General features: G+C 45.3%; 1 protein-coding gene across 2 annotated transcripts in view; it reads right to left on the bottom strand.

Annotated features, from left to right (window-relative positions):
* CNTNAP2 (contactin associated protein 2) overlaps positions 1 to 24794 on the bottom strand; it is a 2759350-nt gene that overhangs the window by 2331616 nt on the left and 402940 nt on the right. Inside the window, exon 1 of one of the 2 annotated variants that reach the window (XM_069211509.1) lies at positions 430 to 498. The exons of the other annotated variant lie outside the window; for it this stretch is intronic. The gene's annotated coding sequence lies outside the window, so the exon portion shown is untranslated. Of the gene's footprint in view, positions 1 to 429; positions 499 to 24794 lie in introns of those variants that run through there. 2 annotated transcript variants of the gene reach the window in all.

Here is a 24794-nt window from a genome sequence, read left to right as displayed (position 1 = left end):
CGTTCAGCAGCTGCGCTTCATTGCAGAATCAAGGCACAAACAAGAGCCAAGCTTTCCACTGTGGCTGGAACACTGCAAGGTGAGGCTGCGCTGTGTGTGTTCGTCATCGCATGCATGGACACAAAGGAAGAAGTTAACTACGCATCCTTAGCACCAGATACGGATGACGAAGACTGCTTGTCTGTCAATCTGCTTCACTGTATTGTGTGAGCAGCACAACTGCCCGTTATTTTGCGTGTCTGCTCTTAACCAGCGACAAGTATTTTTAAAAAGACACATACAAACAATCCCAGCTTTTCAGCAGTATCATTTCGAGCGCTGGTAGTTACTGGTCTAGGGACACAACAAGAAAACTGAAACTACGTAAGCAATGTAAAAAGCTGCGTCACCATTGGGTTAAGGTAAAATGCTTACGACTTTCTCTCTTACCTTGTTTAAACTCAGCCCGGCCTGGGGTCGTGTCAAGAGTAAGACACAACTCGTACAATAACTCGTCAAAATTCGAGCACTGTGAGTTTAGTCGTTATACCTGTAAAGGTGATGACGGATACCATGTATAAGCGGAGCATCGAATGTTTTTGACGCCTGCCCTTGCTGCTTACTAACAATCAAAAATGACTGAAATATGCTCTTTAGCGCCTCATCACAATTAACCCCTCATCGATTGCCATGGAAATAGTTTAAAATGTCTCCGTATCTTATTCGAGCCCAGCGGTTCTTGTTTCATTAGCTAACCACTTTATATTGGCAGTGCTTAATTTGTAAATAAAACGGACCGGTACCCCTTCTCTTAACCACGCAGCTGCTGCAATTACATGTGCAAACATGGATACTGAGGCAGCGTAATCCTAAAGCCATCTCGGGCCCCTTCAATCCATTTAAAGCCACTCCCTGCCCCTTCAGCTCACTCTTACAGCTTTCTTCTTTCTCCCATTGTGACGGTTTTTTTTTCTTCATTTTTCTCATATGTGTCTTTTCCGCGCAGTAAATGCTTGAGGCAGATAAATAAGTTCCGATCCTCAAAAACAAGTGCCGGTGCTTGCCACCGGAAACAATAAGCACAAATCAAGCACTTGATGTTGGCTCATGCCTGCAAGTTTATGGTTACTATGTGGACATGCTGAAATGCACCACGTCACATTTTAGATGTGCTTATCATTCTATTAAACCACCGTAGGCCGAAGCTTTCACCGCCCTGGGCCGCATGCAAGATCCGTTGGAAATACCGCTGTTATCAACTCATTATTTTCAACCTTCTGAGATCTATATATGTGTTGCTGATTTAGGAAGAATCCTATGGCTGGGGTTAGAGTCAAAACCAGTGCTTAATCTGTGCTTGTTGTTTCCGGTGCAGAGCACCGGCACTTATTTTTGAGGGCCTGCACTTATTTTTCTGCTTCTAGCATTTACTGCGAGCAAAAGACACATATGGGAAAGACGGAGGAAGAGTAAAACGAAAAAGCGTCACAAAGGGGAGAAGCAGAAAGCTGATGGTGAGTGAGCTGAAGGGGCAGGGAATGGTTGTAAATGGATTAAAGAGGCCCCAGATGGCTTCAGTACTCTGCCTCAGTATTCCGTGTTCGCACATTAATTGCAGCAGGCGCGTTTCAGAGGAGGGCTTTGGGCACCGGCACGTTTTTATTAACAAATTAAGCACTGGTCAAAACTGTCCCACTGCTTTTTTATAACGTTTTCGTACGTTTAGCTCTCGAAATTCACACGCTGTAGCGCGAGTTGTTCACCCCATGAAGACTTTTACTTTGCATTCTGGGCCTGAAACACAAGCTAATCCCCCATCAGATGCCAGGATAGGGCTGAAGGCGCCCCCCCCCCCCCCCCCCCCCGATAAGATATAGGGATGAAGAGTGAAAAGCCCCACCTTCACCTCATTAGACATGCTGAACTGCCTGAGGCAAGTGCTTCACCTCGGCTAGCTATTGTGACAGTGTGAGGTGGGCTGAAGGCTCTACTGCCTGACACATGCGCAGTTCCAAAGGGACAGCGGAGCCCCCTTTGTTGCTGGAACGATGATGCACTTTAATTTGGAAACAGAACATCGTCTTCCTGTGAAAGTGTAACATCATGTCAGCAGCTAGTTGGAGATGAGGCAGGCCTGGGACATTTGTTGTGGGTCGACTCCCTATGTGTGAACCGCCCCTGCATGCTGATATGCATTCAGTTTTTAAATGCATTAGAGGAAGAAAGTTACTGATCCTCACTTGAGGGGCACACGCATGGTAAATTGTTCCTCATTACCATAGTTCCCAAACATATATCGTTCCCAAAGCAGTAGCGTAACAAAGCACCTCGCAGCCCCTGCAGTGCAGGGGAATCCCCTACCCCCAAGGCACCCCTCAGCACAGTACACTGTGCACAGCCAGCAGGCCCCTGACTGGGGGGTGGTGGGGGCTACAGGTACTTTGCAGGGGGGGGGGGCTTTAAGTTTCGGTTTGCCACTGTTCCATAGATAAGTATTTAATTAATTATATTGTGTAGCACGGATATAAGGCCACAAATTACTAAAAAGTATTAGTGATGTTGCAAGAATTAAATACATTTCACAAACCTAGGCCCACCATGCTGGCAGATGAAGGTAGTCCTGGGAAAAGAGTGCTCTGTGTTTATTGAAACACTGGTATCAGTTCGGGATAGACTGCATTTAAGGGGCACAATAAGTCAGTAAAGGGGGGTGATCTCAGAGATAATCAGAAAAAAAGGAGAATGCCTATATGAAAAGTAATGTCTTTTAGATTTCTTCAGAAGGCCAATAAGTTTTTTTTTTTTTTTTTTAATCAGGTCTCAGAGTGGAAAGTTCCAGAGAAGTGCATCCAAGCACAGAATATTCTGAGTCCACGAGTCTTCCAACTGAATCAGGCTTGCTTAGCTTGAGCACAGGCTTTGCTGGGGAAGTATTGCAATACTTAAGCTTAAGGAAATACTGTGGGCCATGTCTCTCAAGCATTTCAAGAACTTAACAAAAGGGTCTGAATATTATTTTTTAGTCCCATAGTTAGAGATTGGCCCCTCCACAATGGCGGGGGAGTGTTGCCCCACTGCTGAAAGCAGAAAAATAAAGTGATAATAAAAGTATCACTAGCAGCTCACATTTTTGGCATCTAACAAATGACATAATTGGCTTGTCACCATAACCAATTTAGGCCTACCATACTGAGCATGAGCTCTCCAAAAAGGCATAAAATACGAATACAATGCAAGGGGAAACACAAACTCAATCAAATGATCTAGTTATGGGAATCAACGTGTAGGCAGAACCAGACTCCCTCTCTGTCGTGATTCTTAAAGCTCATTTTCTGGCAAGAGGTTCCTGTTATGCCAGACCTAAAAAGAACACAAAAGGGGTCTACATCATGGGATTTCAATGATACTTGTGTCATTTTGTTAGTCATTAGGCACAAGTCTTGCTAAAAAATTGAATGCATCTCTTTCCAGCCAGAGAGTTTGTAACCCCATCAGTGTGCCTTTTCTGACAAAACTTTTACCAGTACATTGTACCAACAGATAGAGACTGTTTGGTTCATTATGGCCTACTATGTTTGCACTTTTCAACACTATGATCGTGATTTTGAAGTTTGAGTAATATTAATTCTGTTCTCAGATGATTGTGGCATGCGAACATCACACCAATGCCCCACATGCATTAAACAGTACCTTGAGCTAGATATGTATCTACCCACACACTCTTGCTAGTTCTGGAAAGCCTGAGGATATTTATTCACATATACAATTCACTCCACACAAACAGAGGACATTGCGGTCTTCCCTTGTATCTCACTCGAAGCACAGAAGAATGAGCATGAACGCCTCTTAAAACATTCTACCCAACTGCATTAGAGTGACCACATAAAAGATATTTCCCCCCACAACGAACTGCAGGAATGTATATGTTCAGGTATTCTGCTTGCATTGTAAACTAGTAGGGTCTGTCTGCAGAGGATTGTGTTGCCTACAAAGGCGGTTTTGTAAATATGCTGCACAATTACCCTATACTGCCAAGGAATGTGCCTCTTCTTCAGTGATACAATCTGTTCACAGTCAGAGATTATTACACAGTACCAGGCTACCACGGCAGATACTGACTGTGCAGATGTTGCTATATGTTAATATGTAACTTCCTACAGGGAATGTATGTAATCCACATGGCACAAATGGTGATACTGCAGGCATTTCCTATTGAATCCTACTGCACCTATCTCAGAGAATATTTTACTCAGTAAATAGTGCTGTATAAGTATTATTATATTAGGACAAAAACTCGGGTGTGTGGGGTGGGTCAGTCGAAAACTCTCTACTAAAGGAAATGTGTTTCTTGCTTTAACTTACCTGCCCTGATCATTGGCCCTTGGTTAGGCACCATATAGTGTACTGTATGCTGAGATCATAGTCGTCAACACCCCCTGATTCTGCTTCTTGAGCTGGTAGCAGTGCTTTGAAGGGATGTGATGTCTAGTAAAAGGTGAACACCCTGCATTACCTGTTCCTTTCTTGCTTTGTAAAAATTGTTTCTTCCCAGAGGAGACTTGGCTCATATATTGAAATGCTAAGTCCCTTCATCGTTCCCTCCTCACTGTAGTTACATGGCAGAAATTGTCCACATTTGCCATGACAGCCGGGACTATAAAGGTCCCTGGATAATTATCTTGGGAGGGACTTTTAGAACACAATTTGAGCAGACTATTGGATAGGTTCCTCAATTCACTGTAAGTTGTTTTGACGTTCACCACAAACTTACTACCCATTCATCCCACCTTCCCCTGCACCTATTTCTTCTTCCCTATACCTTCACCTCTCCTGAGCATACCTATTTTCTATGTGTCTTTATAATTAATGTATTTCTCTCCTCTGCACCGGTCTCTAGCTTCTACACAAACATTAGAAATTTGGTTTCTGGTTGGCAGACGTATGCACCCTGTCCAAGTAGGAACCACAATCCTGGTCAGGGTAAGTCAGATACATGTGATAAGTTAATCTGTGCTCACCCTTTGGTAGCTTGGCACAGAGCAGGCAGGCTTAATTTATGAGGCAATGTATAAAGTATTTGTGCAACACTTAAAACAGCAAAACAGGGAAAACATCACACAAAAAGATATCACACCCGGTTAGAAATATAGAGCTTAATTTAATCAACAAAACAAGACCAAAATGATAACATTCCAATAAGCAGAAGTTGAGATGTTAATTTTTAAAGCATAAACTTAATTGTAGTGATTAGAAGCATAAAACGCCAATGGGCTATCTGGTCACACTAGACGGGGTAAAATCTTAAACCTAAGCTGATTGCAATGGAGTACTGTAACTCAACAGAGACCAGCCTTCGTCCTCTGAAACAGTACCTTGGTTCTGAGATGCATCGGCGTCAAGAACAAGATGCATGGAACAAAGGAGGCATAGCTTTGGTGTTGATCCGAAAGATGTAGGAGATGCATCAACTCCTAGCCATGCAAAGTTGGAAATGCGTTAGGAACGAGGGTGATGCATCACTCAGTCACAAATGTGATGCTCCTGATCCTTGAAGCAGCGGCACAGTGTCACAACGATGCAAAGTTGTTGATCCTTGCAGAAGCAGTAATGTGTTGGCGTCGAGGAGTTGCACCAGTTCCAGTCGGTGCAACAGCGTTGATGTGCAGGTTATCCCAGTTGCAGCACTTTATACCCACTTCCAAGGGCCAAGGACTGGATTGGCACCACTAGACAGGGCAAGACTTGCAGCAAGCAAAGTCCAGGTGCTGCTGATGATGAGTGGGAAGTATCTTGTATCCCTGAGACTTCAGTAGAACAGCAGGCAAGCCAGCAAGCCCTTGGGTTCAAGTCAGATGGGTCCAGTCCTTCCTTAGCAGGGCAGAGGGCAGCAGGGAAGCACAGTAGAAAAGCAGTTCGTCCAGAGCAGTAGTACAGAGTGGCAGTCCTTGTAGCAGCACAGCAGTCATTCTTCTTGGCAGAGTTCTTCACGGATCCAGTAGTGGACTGATGAGCAAGCTTTACAGCCCTATTTTTAGGTAGAGCGTAGAGTTCGACATGTTGTACACTTTTTAAGTATGCTTATACTGTGAGTTCCAGTGATTTCATTTGTTGGTTCCACTGTCATTCAAAAATCCTTGCTTGCTAGTGGTCAGTTCTGCCTCTTTGTCCTGCCTTTTCTCTTCGGGAGCAGCACCAACTATTGTCTAATTACGCTATGTCCTGTTTATCTCTTCTGAAGGGGACTTTTTCTTTCACTATTGGCTTGTTTGTCTTACACTGTGGGTGTATAATCAGCCCTCCTCCCTACCAGCTCCCTCTGTAAACATGCTGCTGCCCATTGCCCCCTTAAACTGCCTCTGCCAGACCACATTGTAATTCATATCCCGTCTCTTCTGCACCTCACTTAAAATATACTCGCTGCTTTTAATACAGCGAAACACTTCGTTACCATTTCACTCACTTAAGAGGCGAAAGGGATATCTTAGCAAACAACAACTATCAGAAGAACACGCCGAAGCCAAAGTGAATCGAGCACTCGAATCATCGCCAGGGTTCTTGAGACAAAGACTATTTTAGGACTCCGGGGATGGCACTGTCGATTTGCATTAGTGAGACGATAGCACTTGGGATTTTCACTTGTCTTTCCTTGACACCAGGCTCACGCCTAAGACCCGGAAACAGCAGTCTGTAGACGAGCCACCTAGGGCGTCGGCCGTGAATCTCAGGCTCTGGGCCCTGCACACTCTCCTTGCGTGCCCATGAGGGCCAGCTGCAGAGGCCTCGGCCACCATGCCTCTTAGCGCTGAAAGTCATGTCTCGTTGAGCATCTGCGTGCCGGCGCGGCGGGGTGCGAGCCAGCGTGGTTTTAATTCTAACAAGCAATGATGGAGGTGCCTAATAATTAATAACACTAACATCCTACTACCATACATATACGAGTAGGCTGGAAAATATTACATTCACAACAAACATAGCCCTCTCATTCATTGTTAAAATTTATTGGCATCCTGAACCCTCCAAGTGTTTTTGATGACATATGAAAAGGCAAACAAATGCATACCGGTATTTTTAATGTTGGCACGCTTTTCTGAGGTGCAGGTAAGCTAACAAAACTGCTAAATCTGCTCCTGGTTTTAATGCTGTAAACTTCCAGAAAGTTGGCGTCATGTTCCTGTACAGCATACATAATGACAGTATAATTTTGTAGTTTTTAAGTAGTACTATTTATTTATTTTTTATCTGCTTTTCAGAAACTCTGCTAACTGAAGCACTATGCTCGCTATTACAGTGTTTCCTGCTCAGGTTTTGATGTTTGCTTTGCATGGAATGCTCAATATCCTAGAAAAAGAATACAAGACATCAGAAGTATAGATTTTGTAATGCTATTTGACTCTGATGTAATCCTCGGGTGAATTATTTTTTTCTTAATTCTAATAAGTTGTCCATCTGCATCCTGGGTTTTTAAAAGAACACTTCTAATATGTGTTCAGTTGAGAGTTTTTCTTTCTGTGTGGCTTTTGAATACGTTACACCACACACCACACACCACACACCACACACACCACACACCACACACACACCATTCTTTCCCCTTAAGTTAAACCATGTGTCTACATATACACCGTAGCACATTTTCTATGTGAAAAGAATGCTAAAATCCAAAACACAGAACTTTTTCATCACAGTTTTCATAAAAACCTTATTTTTTAACCTATTAAAATGTAATTTCTTCAGAATTTTGTTCCATTTAGTTTGAGAGTGTGCCATGGCCGCACCTTAGACAGATGTCACCCTTGCTAATTAATCATGTTTGACATTAAGGAATCACAAAGTAGCAGCAAGGCCTCGCTGATATTTCATGTGTGGGACCGAATTTGAGTCCTACAGCAAGTTGTTCTTCATAACAAGACAATTACAGGAGCCATTTGTTTGTATGATCAATAGCAGCATCTTCTGCTGTGAACATGGACTACCGTTTTCTGTGCCGACAGCTTGCACGTCTCCTTATATCTTTGCACCGTAGAATGGAATTAGCATGACAGATTCAAATTAGGATGTTAAATGGCAATAGTTTCATTTTTGGCTGCAGATAGAGGTAGAAGGTAAATTGATGTGCTCTAGTTATATGCAGGGCCACTGGAATAATGTGGCAGGAAAAGACCAAATTATGAGGCATGGTTGACCAATTGATTTGGCAAGAAAAGTCCAGTTATGAATTTATAGTATATTTCAGTAGATGTTGCATATCTTAGAAATTATTACTAGGTAGCAAACATTTACGGGAAGCTTTGCCTCCATTGATTTTGTCTGCTGTTTCATTTGATTGACATCTCACTGGTTTTCAGTTATATGAGGCATGCAGATTTTAAGGGCTTACTGCTTGTTCTCTGTCTCTGTATGCTGTATACTGTTTTGAAAAATGACAATAAAAAATATACCACACAAAAAGGTTCTCTGAAGTTCCAGGACTTTCCCGTCTCCCTGCCCTGGCTCCTAGCTGGCTGCACTGATAATACAGGGCCGTTCAGCCTATTGTGTGATTCAGGTGCATGTGGTGCTGTGCTCAGCTCCGCCCCCATCCTGCCAGTGGAAAGGCCATTCAGGCACTGCTAATTCCACTAATGTGTGGTGGCCTGGGGTGAATTCACAAAGTCTCAACTGTCATTTACACTCAGTCATGTGACCTAAGGCAGCTGCAGGCCTAGAGGGCTAAGGACCGGAAAATGCCAACTTTCTAAAAGAGGCATTTTAAAACTTGCAAAGATAAATTCAACTTTCCTGTTAAAGAGGGCTTATCATTACAAGTTCATAGGTACCAAACATTCTATATCTACCGCCTCTCCTTTAGGAATTCCAGCTTATTAAATGTAATAAGGAATACTCAATGTTATCCTATGAGATGGGTAGGCTGCACAGTAGTGAAAAACGAATTTGGGAATTTTTCCCTTACCAGGACATATAAAACCTAAAAGTACACGTCCTACTTATTGATTACACAGCAATCTGCACTATTGGCTACCTAGGGCCTACCTTAGAGGTGACGTAATAAAACAGGAGTTTAAGGCTTGGCAAGGGGTTTTAAATGTCAAGTTGACATGACAGTGGGACACTGCACCAGGCTGCAATGGCAGGTCTGGGACATGTCTTAAGGTGCTAATTAAGTGGGTGGCACAATAAGTGATGCAGCCTTACTGGTAGCATTTAATTCACAGGCCCTGTGTATATGGTATACCACTCTACAAGGGACTTACAAGTAAATTAAATATGCCAATCGGGTATGTGCCAATCAAACCATGTTTAGGGGAGAGAGCACAAGCATTTCAGCCAATGGTTAGCAATAGTAAAGTGCACAGAGTCCTAAAGCCAACAAGCACAAATCCAGCAAAATGTAGGAGGAGGAAGGCAAGAAGTATGAGGGTAACCATGTAGAGAGTGCCATATCCAACAACCACTATCCTATCTTCTCTGCAATTTTCCTCTCCTACCTGTATCTCTTCACTCTCTCCTGCATCTTTCTCCTATGCCCTAGCCATTTCCCATTTGCCTGCCACTCAATTCATGTGAATTACTCTTCCCCATCCAGAGTGAAACATATCAATATACCAGCAAAACAAGGTCCAGTGCAAGGATTTTCAAGGTAACAGACAAAAGGGATGTGTTGTCTTTTGTGGGCTGTCTCTCACATCACATCAAGGCACGTTCTGGGCTTTTTTATTGTAATTTGTTACCCTCTGTGACCATTTGAGGTATGGCCCATACAGATTATGGCTTTAATGTAGCATCTGCTATGGCCCCATTTGCTCAGAGGAACATACCTGCCACTGGATCCACGAAGTCAGAGGATTCCAATTCTAATCCGTAGCATCCTTAAACTGCCAGAAGAGGGATCCACACATAGCTCAACCAGTTTTCCTCAAATCCGACCTTCAGTATCTCTTTGTCTTCCGAAATGAGGAGTGGAAGAAAACTTTGCTGATGCACCGCCACCCTTTATTTTAGTACTTTATGTACACAGCTAGAAAAAACAGCATATGCTAATCCGCAGTCCTCCATTATCCTCACAAAGGGTTTGACTCTAGTCTTTTGTGACCCCAGACAAGCTGATGCCAGGGCAAGAAGGCAGGACATTCTATGCACCTCTGAGAATGGAAACCTCAAGAACCTTCTCCTACTTCAAAGTGGGTACCAGATATATACAATGAACCCTGCTGTACTGCTCAGTATGAATGGTTGCTACTCTGTTTCCCTGTTGCCCTGCTGCTTGAGTAAGACAAACTGGACCTACATCTTGAACCCACAAGCACCAGAGTGACTCCAAGGGCTAGTTGACTGGCCTCTGACCAGAGTCTCAGAGACAGAAAGTCTCCAACCACTTTGAACCCAGTACCCGAGCTCTGTTCTCTGTGAGTCTGACCCCCCAAGTGGTGCCACCCAGTCCTAGACCCTTATAAGGGGTCCTGAAAGTTCTCTGCTAGCCCAGGTGTGGTCCTATGGGCAGAACCAAGGCAGCACGATGCAACTCCTTCCAGCCCCATCAGAACTTCAGCATTGCCACGCATCTCCAACTCCAGGCCTTGCATTGCAGCTCACAGCCTCCGCTGAACCTCCACTGCGTGATGCAGGCCTTCGCATTGCAAGCCCCTCATCAACAGCATTCTCAACGATGACTCAAGAACTCATCTCACAACCTCAAAGCTCCTCAGAACCGCCCCTGCATGACACATCTTCAACAGGGATCTCGCAATGCTCCACAACTTATATTACAGGTACTTTGTTCAGGGGGCCTATTTTAGCCCCTCTATCCTACCTTCGCTCCGTTGCAGTCAGTCTGAACTCGTGACTTTTTTCTGGTGTGGCACAATCAGACAACCACAGTTGGTGCTTTGTGCTTCTAAACACTGCTTTCACTTAAATCTTTATAACTGCATATTTCTGGTTCTACTGATTGGATTTTTGTGGTTTTCGTCTCAAATTTTTTGTAAAATGTAACTCTTTTTCTACTGTGCTGTGGAATTTCTCCTGTGTTGTGTTTTTGCTTAATTACTGTTTGATATGCTGCACAAATACTTTGCATATTGCCTCTAAGTTAAATCTGACTGCTTGTGCCAAGCTACCAGAGGGTTAAGCACAGGTTAATTTAGGGTTTGCTTGTGACTTAAGTCTGACAGGAATTGCAGTTTCTGCTTCACTAGGGGTTCAGCGCCTCAACCACTAACCTAATTTCGTGCACTGCCCTTAAGTGAAATTAAGAGTAGAATTTTAAAACGTCATTGTTTCCACGATAGCTGCACTCACAATTTCAATTTAATGATAAATTATGAAAATGAAGTAAGAACAAGTCTACATTAAAAAAAAATCTAACAAATTATGTCAATACGTAAAATAATGGTTTGACACAGGAGTACTGGAAAATCCCATTAAGTAGAACTTTACATTGACATACCAATATCTTACTAACGAAATTCAGGAGCAGGCCACTGCTAAAAACAATCTACATACTCAAGGCAAGAAGTGGCTCTTCTGGCCCCAATGCAAAGATAGCATCATGCCTAAGCCCAATCGCACATGACTATGTGGAAAACAAAGTAAGGTGAAATAAAAAATAATAATAGGTGAAGCAGAGAGTTTGCTGATAAATGTAATATGTAACTGTTAGAAATGCTTTTTCTGTTTGGCTGGGTGTGCACCTAAGCCAGGCAGAACCCACAACACTATTCAGGGTGAAGGAGTTACACATCCAAGATAACCCCTGCTCACCCCCTTGGTAGCTTGGCATGAGCAGGCAGGTTTATCCCAGAGGTCATTTGTAAAGCGTTTGCACAACACACACAACACATGTGACACAATAAATACACCAAAAAGGAAACACAACAACAAGTTCTATAAAAATAAACTATACTGTCAAAACATCATTAGACCAAACTCAAGATGTATCAGTAATACCCTGCTACACAAACAGTTGTCCGAGCATTATACAGATTACTAGTTTTCTGCGGACGTAAGCAGTAGTCAGGTAAACATAGAGGTTACTGCTATTCTGCAACACAAGCAGTAGCCAGGTAAACATGGAGGTTACTGCTATTCTGCAACACAAGCAGTAGCCAGGTAAACATGGAGGTTACTGCTATTCTGCAACACAAGCAGTATTCAAGTTGTCATTATCACAAAAGAAAATTGCATATAATAAATCATTTCCACAGGGCAGATCATCATTGTCACCAAGGATGCACCTGTCATAATAAACACACCATCAAAAATGCTAAGTCATCATCATGAATGCACATGGAGTAAAATCTTCCCCAAATGGCAAGTTATCCTGATCCCCAATGTAAATGTGCATGTCATGGAAGCATTTCCATATGACCCATGTCATAAACAAAACATTATATGAGGGACATACCCCTGAACCAATATATGTGCTCACAACAAGAGGGGGCACACAGAGCATCAAATGCAGCACATAATAGTCACCTATCCTCAGCAGATCCGGTGCCCGGCAGGCAGTATGCCTCAACGCGGATCGGTACCCCAGGGGCTCCTGCACTCTTACTATGTGTGGGGGAAGGGACAAGTCCTAAAACCCCCTACCAGTGTAGAAGCTCCCACACTTCTAGTCTACTAAATGTGTTAAAGGTTCTTAGCGGGGACAGGGCCTCTGTTGAGGTTCCGTCCTGCTAAGACTCAAGGAGAGATGCCCCATAGGCAGAAAGTACCAGCACAGGAAACAAATGTGGCTTCTTCCAGCAGAGGGAGATCTCTCTAGGTCTCCCACGTGAGCCTGAACACCAAGGAGACCACAGGCAGCTGTCCGCGCCCTTGGGGCACCTGCAAAACACTGGCATCTTCCTTGCAAGCCACTCTCCTCTCGGGGTGTATCGGGGGCCATCCAGGGCCTCCCAGGCCACTCCCTTCTTTTCTATGAAGCCTTGAGGGCTAGTCGGCTCTCCTTCGTTGTTTCCTCCTCCGTTGCGGCTGTGATTCCTCGCATGAAGGTGCCTGCCTGTGCCCCGGGGCCACTACATAAATCACGTTCGTCTGCGCTACACATATAGCTCCTTTTGCCCTGTCCCGTGTCGGGGGAGGCAAAATGTTGTGGGGGCACTTCCTTGCCCCCAAGTAAGCGGAAATCAAAATAAAGCACTCATGGGCAGGGGTAAGGCACTTTCTCCTGCACTGTTGCCCCCACAGCGCTCTATGTATGCTCCCCAAGGGAAAGGGGCAACTCCACTGGTGCCCAGCAGAAGGAATAGCCCCAAGGCCACAGAAATGCAGGGGAGCAAGGAGGGCACAACACCCACCCCTAGAGACAGCTGTGGGGCACAAGGCTGTGGGACCCAGGCACGCAGGCCAGCACAAGGGCCTAAAAGAAAGCAGTGGCAGTCCTTCTTAGTGAACTAGCAGGTCACAGGTCAGCACAACAGTAGGGCAGTCCTACGGTGGTTCCTGGCAAGTCCTTCCAGCAGCATCAAGTTCAAGTCCATACAGTATCTACAAATGTAGGGGGAAAACTCCCTGTACTTATACTAATTTTGCACAGCTTCCACAAAGGGGGCAGGAGGATGTCCATCCAGCACTAAACTGTTTTAGAAATGTCCCCTTTCTTCTCCAGCACTGGCTCCAGGCATCTGTAAGGGCTAACAAGCCCTTTGTGTGAGGCCAAGTCACAGCCTTTACAAATGCAGGTGTGCCCCGCCTCTCCTCACCCAGCCCAAGAAGTCCATTCAATATGCAGAAACCCTCTTGTGACACCACCACCCTCCCTGTGTACAGGCTGCCGGGAAATTATGTAGAAAGCCCAGCTGTCACTTTGCCCCAGACGTGGATTGAAGTCAAGCTGCAAAACACCAGAGTCATAAGCACAGAGAAATGCCCACTTTCAAAAAGTGGCATTTCTATAACGGTAATAAAAAAACCACCTACACCAGTAAGCAGCATTTGTCAGTACTGTTACAACCATACCAAACATGCCTACGCCATCCCTCATGGATCAGGCTATACCACTTAGACTTATGTTAGGGCTTTTCCAATGCAATCCTATGAGAGAGGCAGCACTCACCGTAATGAGTAACCAAATAGGCTGTTTGTCACTACTAGGCATGTAGTACATAAAGACATATGTCCTACGTTTAACAAACACAGCACCGTGCCCACAGGGCTAGCTAGGGCCTACCTTGGGGGTGACATATGTAGTAAAAAGGGAGTTCCAGGCCTGGCAAGTAAATTTAGATGCCAGGTCTCTGTAGCAGTAAACTGAACACGCAGGCCCTGCCGTAGCAAGCCTGAGACAGGTTTGAAAGGCTACTTCTTTGGGTGGTGCAAGCTGCGCTGCAAGCCCACTAGTAGCATTTAATTTACAGGCCCTAGGGAACCACTGTACAAGTGACTTGCAGGTAAATTACATGTGCCAATTAGGTGTAAGCTAATACCAAATTTAAAAGGGAAAGCACATGCACTTTAGCATTGATCAGCAGTAATACAGTGCACAGAATCCTGGAGCCAACAAAAAAAGATCAGAAAAATCGGAGGGGGAAGTTAAAAAGTTTGGGGATGACCCTGTAAAAAGGGCCAGGTCCAACAGTAACAAATAGCAGAGTGATAAGAAAAGTTGTAAGATGTTTTAGAGGTACTCTCATGGTCATCATGAGCTTTAGAGACTGTGATATCAGTTGTTATATCAGCTACTGGCGAAACTCCAAATGTGTTTACTTGCAGCTCGAAAACCTTGCGTCATCGCCTGCAGTGGCGTAGCGTGGGGGGTGCAGGGGGGGGCGGCCGCACCGGGCGCAACATCTAGGGGGGGCGCGCTCGCACTCGCGAGTGCTAAAATCCACGGGTTAGGGGGCGCAAATTACTTGCCTTGCACCGGGTGCTGACAACCCACCCTACGCCACTGATTGCCTGTTGTGTTTGGACAGTGAATGTAGTGGGTGCAATAGGCCCTGTCGAGTATTCGCTTAGCACGCAATGCGGACCAGTCGAAGGAGTTCGCGTGTCTACAAGCGCTTTGGTTGACTTCATCTAACCGACCTATCCGCATATAAAATGGCTCATCAAAAATCGTGTAGGAAGTGAAAAACAACAAATGCATGAGTCTTTATATCTTTAAGGTGTAGCTCGGCTGTTAACAAGTTATGTTGCTTCTTCTGTAGCTTTGAGACAAATCAAATCAGGAATCAAATTCTAAGAGAGCTGTACTTGATTTGGGCTCTTCACATCAAGTCATGCACTTCAGATTTGTTAGACTGGCTCCTCATTTTCACAGTAATGACTAAGACTGGTTGCAGGCCCCCTCTTCCCTGCAGCCGCCTTAAAACTGGCTGCAGTAATTGCCAATGTAGAAAAAGTATCACATCTCTGACTGAGGCGCGGTATTCCGCTTTTCTATAAAGCAAGCGTCATGTTTTCAGTTGTATCCGAATGTGTCAGAAGTACATTACATGCGAGGCGCAGCCTCCAAAAGTGCCAGCGTGTAAGAGGTTTTTTTTTTTTAGCTTTTCTTAATATAGCAATTATGCACACTAATGCATATGGAATTTGTTGGAACGGCAAATAGAGGTTGTGTTCTAAAATGCTTTACAAATTGTGTTTTTGACACTTTCAGTGTGGTTTTATTTAGAATCTTGTTTCCACCGTATTTATGTAAATATGATTTTCGACACAATGTGTAAATACAAATTTTATGTGAATGTTAATGTCCGATTTACTAAATCGAGTATGTACACTTCCCCATCTGCTGATTGCTATTGTTTGTCTCTGAGGGAAGTTGCTATTCTGTTAATTGTCATAGTAACGGATTTGGCATCACACTCGCCTCGCTTCATATCAGTATGATCCCAAGTTTCAGGCCTGGGCTTTCACAAGGCAATGTGAAGCAGCAGTTCTCAATGTGGGATCTGTTGACCCTTGGGGGTGTGCGACTATTTAGTAAATTAAACAATATTAGCAGATTAATAAAGTATATGTACACAAAGTGGCGGCAAAGAGCAAAATTACAAATTAATAAATGTTTGTAATATGTAAAGGAACTTGAAATTGAAGGCTAAAAATGAAGCTGGTATCTCTAGCATGATTTCAGGGAAAACACAAGTACGCAAACAGAACCTAGTTGTAGGAAAGTGCTCCTTTTGACATTGTCACCCTCACTTTTTGCCCCTGGTACTGAGGTTCTCAGTGGAAGGTGCACTAAGTTCCCGCTAACCAGGTCCCCTGTGCCAGTGCCCTTTCCCTAAAACAAGGTGAAAGGTCTAATTGTGTACAATTGTACACACTGTAAGTCCCTGGTGGATGGTACCCCTGGTACCTAGTGCCTGGGTACTAAAGATGGTTCCTAAAGGCTGCAGCATGTATTGTGCCACCCTAAGGAACCCTCTTACAAATTGCACATAGCCTGCCATTGCAGACTGTGGGTCATGGTGCAAGCCATGAGTGAAAATACTCACTGTGTGCCATGCCCCAAATCACTGCATCTAATATATCCAGGCCACCCCTGCAGGAGCCTTAAAGCCCTAATTCAAGGTACATTATATCTGATGTGAGGACAGATCTGCATGAGCATATATGCCCCTGTAATGGTTAGTTCAATTCCTAGATATTGCAACTGAACAGGGAAGCCATCTTAATTCATCATTACAAGTTACCAAGCTACATGATGGTTTCACTGAAACCTATGGTATTTGGTAACAAACATCTCATCTTAATAAATCTATAATGATGTGAGTATTAGATTTATTGTGACCTGCACCCAGGGGGCAGCTTAAACGTGCCCCCTGAAACCTACCAGACTCTAGTCTGCTGGCTGACTGCTATCGACCAGCTTGCCACCACAGACAGTTTTCTGACCCCCTGGAGGTGACAGCCCACATTCTCAGAGGCCAGAAATAATGCCTGCCCCGAAGGAAGGCGTTATCACCTCCCCCAGCAGGATGGCTAGTGAATCTGCATGCCAAGGCCAGGAACTTCAAAGTCCCTGCAGTCTTGCTATGTGACCTCGGCTTCTCACAGATCTGGGAGTTGCCAACCCCTATCCTGAGGCCCATTTGGCCCCAGGACACGTGGGAAATTAGCTATGAAAGTAAGTGTGTTGCACTACCAGGCTAGTCACACACCGAGGGCGGGCAGCCTGATGTGCTCCACAAAAGAAGGGCTCCACCATCTTGTTTTGCTGGAATTAGGAATCCTGGGATGGGTTATGCCCACATCCCACAGGAAGTAATCATATAGGGGGTGTACTCACTCCAGGGGTAAGTAGCCCATTGGCTACTATCCTATACTTCCCTAAATTGAGTATTTAGGTGCCCCTAACACCAGGAACTTAGATTCATCTGAATGAAGAAAAAGGACGACAAAGAAAAGCCGACCAATGCAAGAACTGAGGACCATCCTGGACTTTTGGCGCCAAACCCTGCCTACCTGCTCTTGACCCAACAATCACCTGGACTCGACTCATCCTTCAGCTGTGCACCTTCCAAAAGCCTAGGAGGGCTGCCCGAACTTCGCCAACCAGTAAGCATCTCCCTTGGAGTGCAGGAGCCACTTTCCTGCACCTGCAGGCACTAACCACACTTGCCTGGTCTCAGGTTTTGCTGCCCATCGGGCCCATCGAGGGAGCAACTAACCAGGAGGAGATTGTTGTATGACCAGGAGACCAGCCCCAATGCTTCTACCAAGACTTGAGATGCTGCCTCCTTCAAGAACCTCATAGCACCAATACCTGGGGCACCAATGCACTGCCGCAACCAAGGCTTGTTTGTGTCTGGACCAGACACTACCACTGAACAAAGACAAAGTGCACCTGAGGGATGACAGAACCGATGAGGCTGGCCACAAAAGTGGACCGACTGTCTGTTTTTCTTCCCCCTCTGTAGGTCTAGCGAAGCACTGTGAGCCATTTTGATGTATAGGACCAGCTGACTAAAAACTCTGCATCTGAGCTCCCTGGCCAGAGTCCATGAACATAGACTGTGCCTCCTTCCTCCTAGGACCCTCACAAACTGAATCTCCCATTGGGAGCTCCAGGACATGTCCCCAAGTACCCCTCTGAAGCCTGTTTCTAGGTGGCCTCCCTCTTTACCAACTGTGCAAAACTCAAGGAACGCAACCCAACCAGCACCTCTGGACCGAGACACCCCAGGGCAGGTAAAACTGAACTGCAGGTGTTTCCCCTGACCTTGCCTCCCTAGCACTCAAGCTCCTTCTGCAAATACCCACGTGCAGTAAATGTACATTCCCCATTGACATTTATCATGCATAAAAGTGCATTGGTCTAGTTTATTACCCCACTGTGAACAATAACTCTGCAACAGCACTTACCTTAATTTGAACATTTTCTGGTATTTAAGCATCACATTAAAGTGTTGTCTTTTTCTAAAATTGGTCCACATTTCGTCTTGTGTGTGTGTCTCATTTATTGACTCTGTGTTCAACTAAACGGCTTCCCCAAACTACCACAAAAGAGAGCTTTTAAGGTTATTACTTTAACCTCTGTAAACGAATAAGGGTTGACTGGACTATCTGCATGGTGTACAATAGTACTCTACATAGATAATCATCTTCCACCTCTAGTATAAGCAGATGGTGGTCTTTATTAAAACTCTAGGAGCAAAAAAGACAATGGGGCTGATTATGAGTTTGACGGTCTGACTGCAAGACTCCTGCTGCGGTGGTGGCCTTCAAAAGACTGCCATGTTGGTGGTCATACAGTCTGCTGTATTACAGCTTTCAAAGCCAAGCCTGCCAAAAGACAGATAAAATCCCTACTCTGCCAGGGCCTAGAAGGGCGGGAAAAAGGCGGTCTGATCCCCGGGGCTGCCAGCCCCACAACCAACCACCTATTGCAACTCTAATATCGCCATGGCATTCTTGCCATGGCAGTTTTCCAATGGCAGTGAGAACTGCGATGCTTGGCAGTCCCCACAGTAATACAAAACACCACATTGGATAGATTTGAAAACAACACAGCTGACGACACACTCCACACACCCACTAACCACATTATAAAACACACCCTTTCACACACCACAATCCTTTGCCTCCACACTGCAGAACACAACAACCGTAATGCAAGCAATATGATAGGCACCACTCTATCTCACATAAGCCACACATCGCTCAGTTGCACTGCACCCCCAAACACATTTATGCACACTATCACACACTTCACTGTACACCACCCACTCATCACACAGCACCTACAAATCTATTTTTACCCTTTCTCTGTATACACCACCATGTCACCACAAAAACCCCATGATTCACCAATGAGGAGTTAAGGGTCATGGTGGATGAAATCATTAGAGGAGAGCCACATATATTTGGAGCCCAAGTCCAGCAGACTACTATCGCTAGGAAAATGGAAATGTGTCAAAGAATAGTCGACAGAGTGAATTCTGTAGGCAGCTACACGTGCACAATGGACATCAGGAAGAGGTTGAATGGCCTCAGGGGTAAGGTCCGTTCCATGGCATCCAGGCACCAGCTGGCAGTACACATGACTGGTGGTGGTCCCCCACCTTCTGCCCCACAGTTCACATCATAGGGGGAGAAGGTCTTGGCCATTCTGCATATTGAAAGCTTGACAGGAATACCTGGGGGAGTCGAATCGGGTAAGTCACAACTAAAACATTTGCCCCCCAAATGTATTGTCATGCATGCCCACTGCTCATCTTTACCCACCTACAATGTCCACCAGTCCATAGACCCCTGACTGGCCTTCATAATTTTAATGAGACCCACCTGTGGGGATAAGACACCAGTAAACCAAGTGTACCTCAGGGATGGACAACACCACAAATCCCAGCAGGCACCGTGCTATTATCACCAATACCAGAACACAGTACCCTTTGAAAAAATTCACACATTTATCAACTCCATGTTGAAGTGTACCAACCTGAGGGGCATTTAAATGGATTCTGAGTTGGTAGGACAGGCCATGACAGCAATGCTAAACCAGAAACCACTGGGAATGTCACTCCACTTAGTCACAACTGCATACTCACCTACTATGACCATTCTTCCTCTACTCAACTACTGAAGTGTACTCACCTGAGGGGATCCCATCTGTATACTGTGTGGGGAGGACAGGCCGTGACAGCAATGCTAGGGCCAGAACTCACAATAGTGTGGCCAAAAAGAACAGTCTAACCTGCATGCAAAACCACTGACAGATAAAACATACCAAAATGCCTCATCGAAATGCATGTGGCAGTATACAAATACACAATGCACTGACCACTTATTGACAAGTAACATGTTCACCTACATGGTGCTGGGTCTGCAAGCATGACAATCTACTAGGGCCCAAGATTAGCTAAGCCACATCATTCCCAGCCACTGATTTCACTGCACTGCTGGAATAATAGGAGTCCATGGACAGTTAACCAAGTGCCAAGACACTTACACAACCTTAGCAGGGTGACTTGAATTAGAATTATTCATAACCTCAAATGTCAGGTCCATATAGTTGATAGCTGGTGTGCCTCTCACATAAAGGGAGAAAAACAAAGCCAATGTGTATTTGCCATGTAACAAATGTCACTTTAAACTGTTGGAGGTACATGTCACAATACAACCTGTAATATACTGTCCATCACTTCAACAGGCCTATCTGCGATTGGGAACATGGAGAGCCCCCCAGAGACTAGCACTCCCCACCTGGATGAAGCCCTCAGTGAGGGTACAACTCCTGGACAATGTGATGTTGAGGACGGCACTGGCCCATCTGGGGAACCTGGTCAGACAACACCAGTCAGCCTCACCCTGACCACAACAACTCATCCCAGCCCTGTTGCATCAAAATCTCAGGCAACCATTCAAACCCAAGCCTGGGTCCTGAGCACAGAGGCCACCATTGTGTGCCCCCCATTCCCAGGTACCCGAGTGTCATCTGGGCACCTCGGACAAAGATGGACCTGGACCCAGTGGTAGGGTGCAAACTGTGCCAAGGGCTCAGGCACGTGGGGGTAGGGTGTGTGAGTGGGATGGTGTGGGCCAGCGGCATGAGACTGCTGGGGATGGGTCTGGCCACAACACCATCACCCAAGTCTTGAGTGTATAGCAACAATACCAAAACAGGTCCCAAGTGCCAGGTACTTGTCAAACTCAGGGAGATCAAGCAGCTGTGGAGGGATTACCACCATGAATCCTTACAACAATGGGAAGCCCACAATGCCACATTAGCCTCCCTAACAGGGAGGGCTGACGAATATCAACACCCCCCTGAGCAGGGATAGGGGACGACAACACACCCCTTCCACTGGCCCCCAACATCAGCCCGTTCAACATCTGGGGCAGCCAGTGGAAGGGAGGCCCTGTCAGGGGAGAAACCACCTCAGATACCCCTGCCTCTGTAGCTGAAGAGCCCCCCCATCCCCCCACAAGGAGGGACGTCCACCCAAGTATCCAGGAGATACGGCTGCCAAGACCGCAACCACTGCCAGGAAGTAACCTTTTTCTGATGGAACTCCTTTGTGTGCCTCAGAATCACTTTGTTGACTTCTCTACATACACTTTCCATTTTTCAGAATAGGAGGACACTGAACTTTGGACTTCAAATGTTGCGGCAGCTATTCTAATGACTACACCCACCATGTCTGATCCCCTTTCTGTTAGTGTTTATTACTCATTACTTTGTACCTTTAACTTAAGAACACATGTAAATAAATACAATGAGCACTCTATCTATGTCCAATAATGATTGTTTTGGGAATGATTTGGGATGTACAATGTGAAAAGTGTGTGATGTTAATCAGATACATATGAGAATGTCAATGTAAGGCGGGACAGGACAGTGGCTGGGTCAGTCTGAGTATCCCTACCACCTCAAAAACACAAGTGGCCTGTCACCCAAAAATGATTTATTTTCAATATACAGCCTCTAGGGTGCAATTATGTCGTACTATAATAGCCAAGCATGACTGAACATTGATTCACTTGTATAGATATCCCAAAGCACTGTCCACTGTACCATAGGAAAGACAACTGGGTCAGACACAGTACCATAGAATAGGAAAACAGGTAAGTAGATATTGTCCCCAGCTTGATGTTTTTCCAATACCAAAACCATGTCTATCTAAATTGACATATCCTATGACACAGACAGAGGACAGTACAACGGTCCCCAGTCTGTGGCCCATCCTATTACAATGGTTAGCCTTCCACTGCCATGTCACACACCTATGTCAGTGTAATGGCATAGCCCCTGTGGTCTGCAATGAAGAAACACAGCAACAGCTACATACAGGGAATACAGTAACATTGTCAACACAATGTGAAGGGGAAATGCAAGAATTAGCCACAAGGACATGTCTTAATGCACATGACCACACACATGAGACCAATAGATAAAAATACCAAGCCAAATAGATAGGTCCATTCTCAAGCTCTGGAAACTCCCCTCACTACTGTCTAGGCAGCCAGGGTATGGTACCCACAAAAACCAAACTTGTAATAAACAGCACCTGGATTCATGTCATGGCCCATTCACATGTCAGACTAGCCACTTCCACCTGCCAATGACAGAACTCAAAAATGTTCACTTGAGGATGGCATGGGGATGAGACCTGAAAGGAAAAAAGTCACATATGAGGAGTTTAGGCAGGCAAAGGCATTCAATAAACATACAAGTCAGTTAAATCTCCTTTAGTATCACTGACAGCGCAATATGGCTGCACATATCAAAGGAGATGCTCAAGAGAGGAACATCTTCAAGTCTGATGTAGGCAGCAAACCTTTTAGTCTATAATACATTGCATAAAATTGTCCTGTCTCACGGAAAGATACATTCCCATCACAACATCATGACCTGTACAATGCCCCATGCAGTCTGAGTAATCACAGAACATCAGTTACTTACTCTCAGGTGAAGTACTGATTGATGAGATTTGCCTGCATGTCTCCACCTTTATCCTCATCACTGTCATCTTCACTTGGCATTTCTGGATGCTCACCATGTGGCACTGCCAGATCCCCCTCATCAGGAACGATGGGGAGGGGAATGGGATCTTCCTCCTCAGGGCAACATTGTGGAGCATGCAGCAGGCCACAATGACCTTACAAACGTTTGCTGGTGAGTAGAGGTTGGTCCACCTGTTTTGTCAATGTTACGGAATCTCGCCTTCAGGAGCCCAGAAGCCCATTCCATGGCATGGCGTGTTCCCATGTGCCTTGTTGAAGTGGAATTCCCCTGGCATAGTTGGGTTTCTCAGTGATGTCAACAACCAGGGACAATTTGGGTACTCAGAACCCAGTGTAAGGCAAGACAACATTTGGCAAACCATGAGTGCAAAGTGTCACTAACAGGAGGCATGATACATACATACACACATAACATATGTGACTTACCAACCAGCCAGGCCCTCTCTGGACACAGTTGTGTCATCAGCTGTGGAGTAGCGCTGTTCAGCATGATGAAGGCATCATGGACTCAACCAGGGTACTGAGGACAGACTTTGGAAATGTAGAGGCCCGCCAAACACTCTACTTGGACATTGATAGAATGTATGCTTTTCCTGTTCTGATGGACCTGCTCAGTGACAAGTGGTGCAACCAAGGCTAAATGGGTACCACCAATTGCTCCAACATCATGTGATATGTGTGCCAAACCATAGAATTCTGCTTTCACATGCGCAAAATCCTCACGTTGAGGAAACCGAATGTAGCTGTCCAGGTGTTTCAACAGTACTGAGAGGACATCCTTCAAGACCAAACTGAACATAGGCTGGGACAACCCAGCAGATAGGGCCACTGCATTTTGGAAGGACCCTGTGGCCAGGAAGTGCAACACTGACATGACTTTTACAGTGGGTGGTATGCTATTTGGATGATGGATGGCTGGCATTAGATCTGGCTCCAACTGACGACGTAGACCCATGAGTGTCTGCCTATCCAGGCAGCAGATCTGAATCACTAATCTGTCCTCCAAGGCCTGCAAGTCAGCAAGTGGACTATTCACAGGAGGTTGTCTGATCTGTCCCCTCCCAGGGTTACTTTGTGGGTCATAAAACAAACAAGGCATTCACTCAATGTGACCCTTACAGTTGACATGTAACGTGTTATGTGACATCACATGTTATGTGTGTCACTGTAAACATTGTGTGCAAACACACCAGGGCTAAGCCTTGCACTTCCTGGGACGTTAATGCCCTCATAATTAACATCTATGTAGCAATCATCCTTATGGACAGGAAGTTCATGGTCCGATGACTACCTGAACTGCTTGTGACTGAGTGCAAAACCTCCTAGGTCACATGTTTGGGAGAGGGTGATGGCTGTACCTACAGGCCTGTTGTCACATCAGCATGATTACATATCAATATGGTTGGCAATGGGATTGACTTACATGACCTCACTAGGACAGTACCCCATATCCCTCAGGTATTTCATTAGTGACGCATCAAAATATTTTGTGGAATTGCTTTAAATGGCTCAAACATGGCAGGTGCCTGATCCACTCCACTGAACATTAGGAATCTCCTGCGACCCCCTCAGAAGTCGTCATGGTGGTAGGCGGATACTACTGCAGCGGAAACTGCCATAGGATAACATTGCAGCCTGTGGCGCTCTTGGGCCAATGACAGTATCCGCCGGCGGTGACTGTCATCTCTGTGGTGGGTGTCACTGCCATTTACTGCAGATTCCCAAACTTGACTCATGACACTGCTGCCAGCAAGACCACCACCACCTGAAATGCTGTGTACTGCCTCTGGAAGCAATCATGCCGCATGTAACAGGTGATAGGGCCCCTGCCTTCTCAAACTAAGAGCTGGAGAAGCTGGTGGAGGAGGTCGTACCCCTGTAATGGTAGCTCTGTGGTGCACCAG

Source organism: Pleurodeles waltl, chromosome 10, assembly GCF_031143425.1.
Source record: "Pleurodeles waltl isolate 20211129_DDA chromosome 10, aPleWal1.hap1.20221129, whole genome shotgun sequence".
In the NCBI taxonomy this organism is placed as follows: domain Eukaryota; kingdom Metazoa; phylum Chordata; class Amphibia; order Caudata; family Salamandridae; genus Pleurodeles; species Pleurodeles waltl.
Note: the sequence above shows the minus strand (reverse complement) of the source record. Positions and strands in the feature narration are given on the sequence as shown.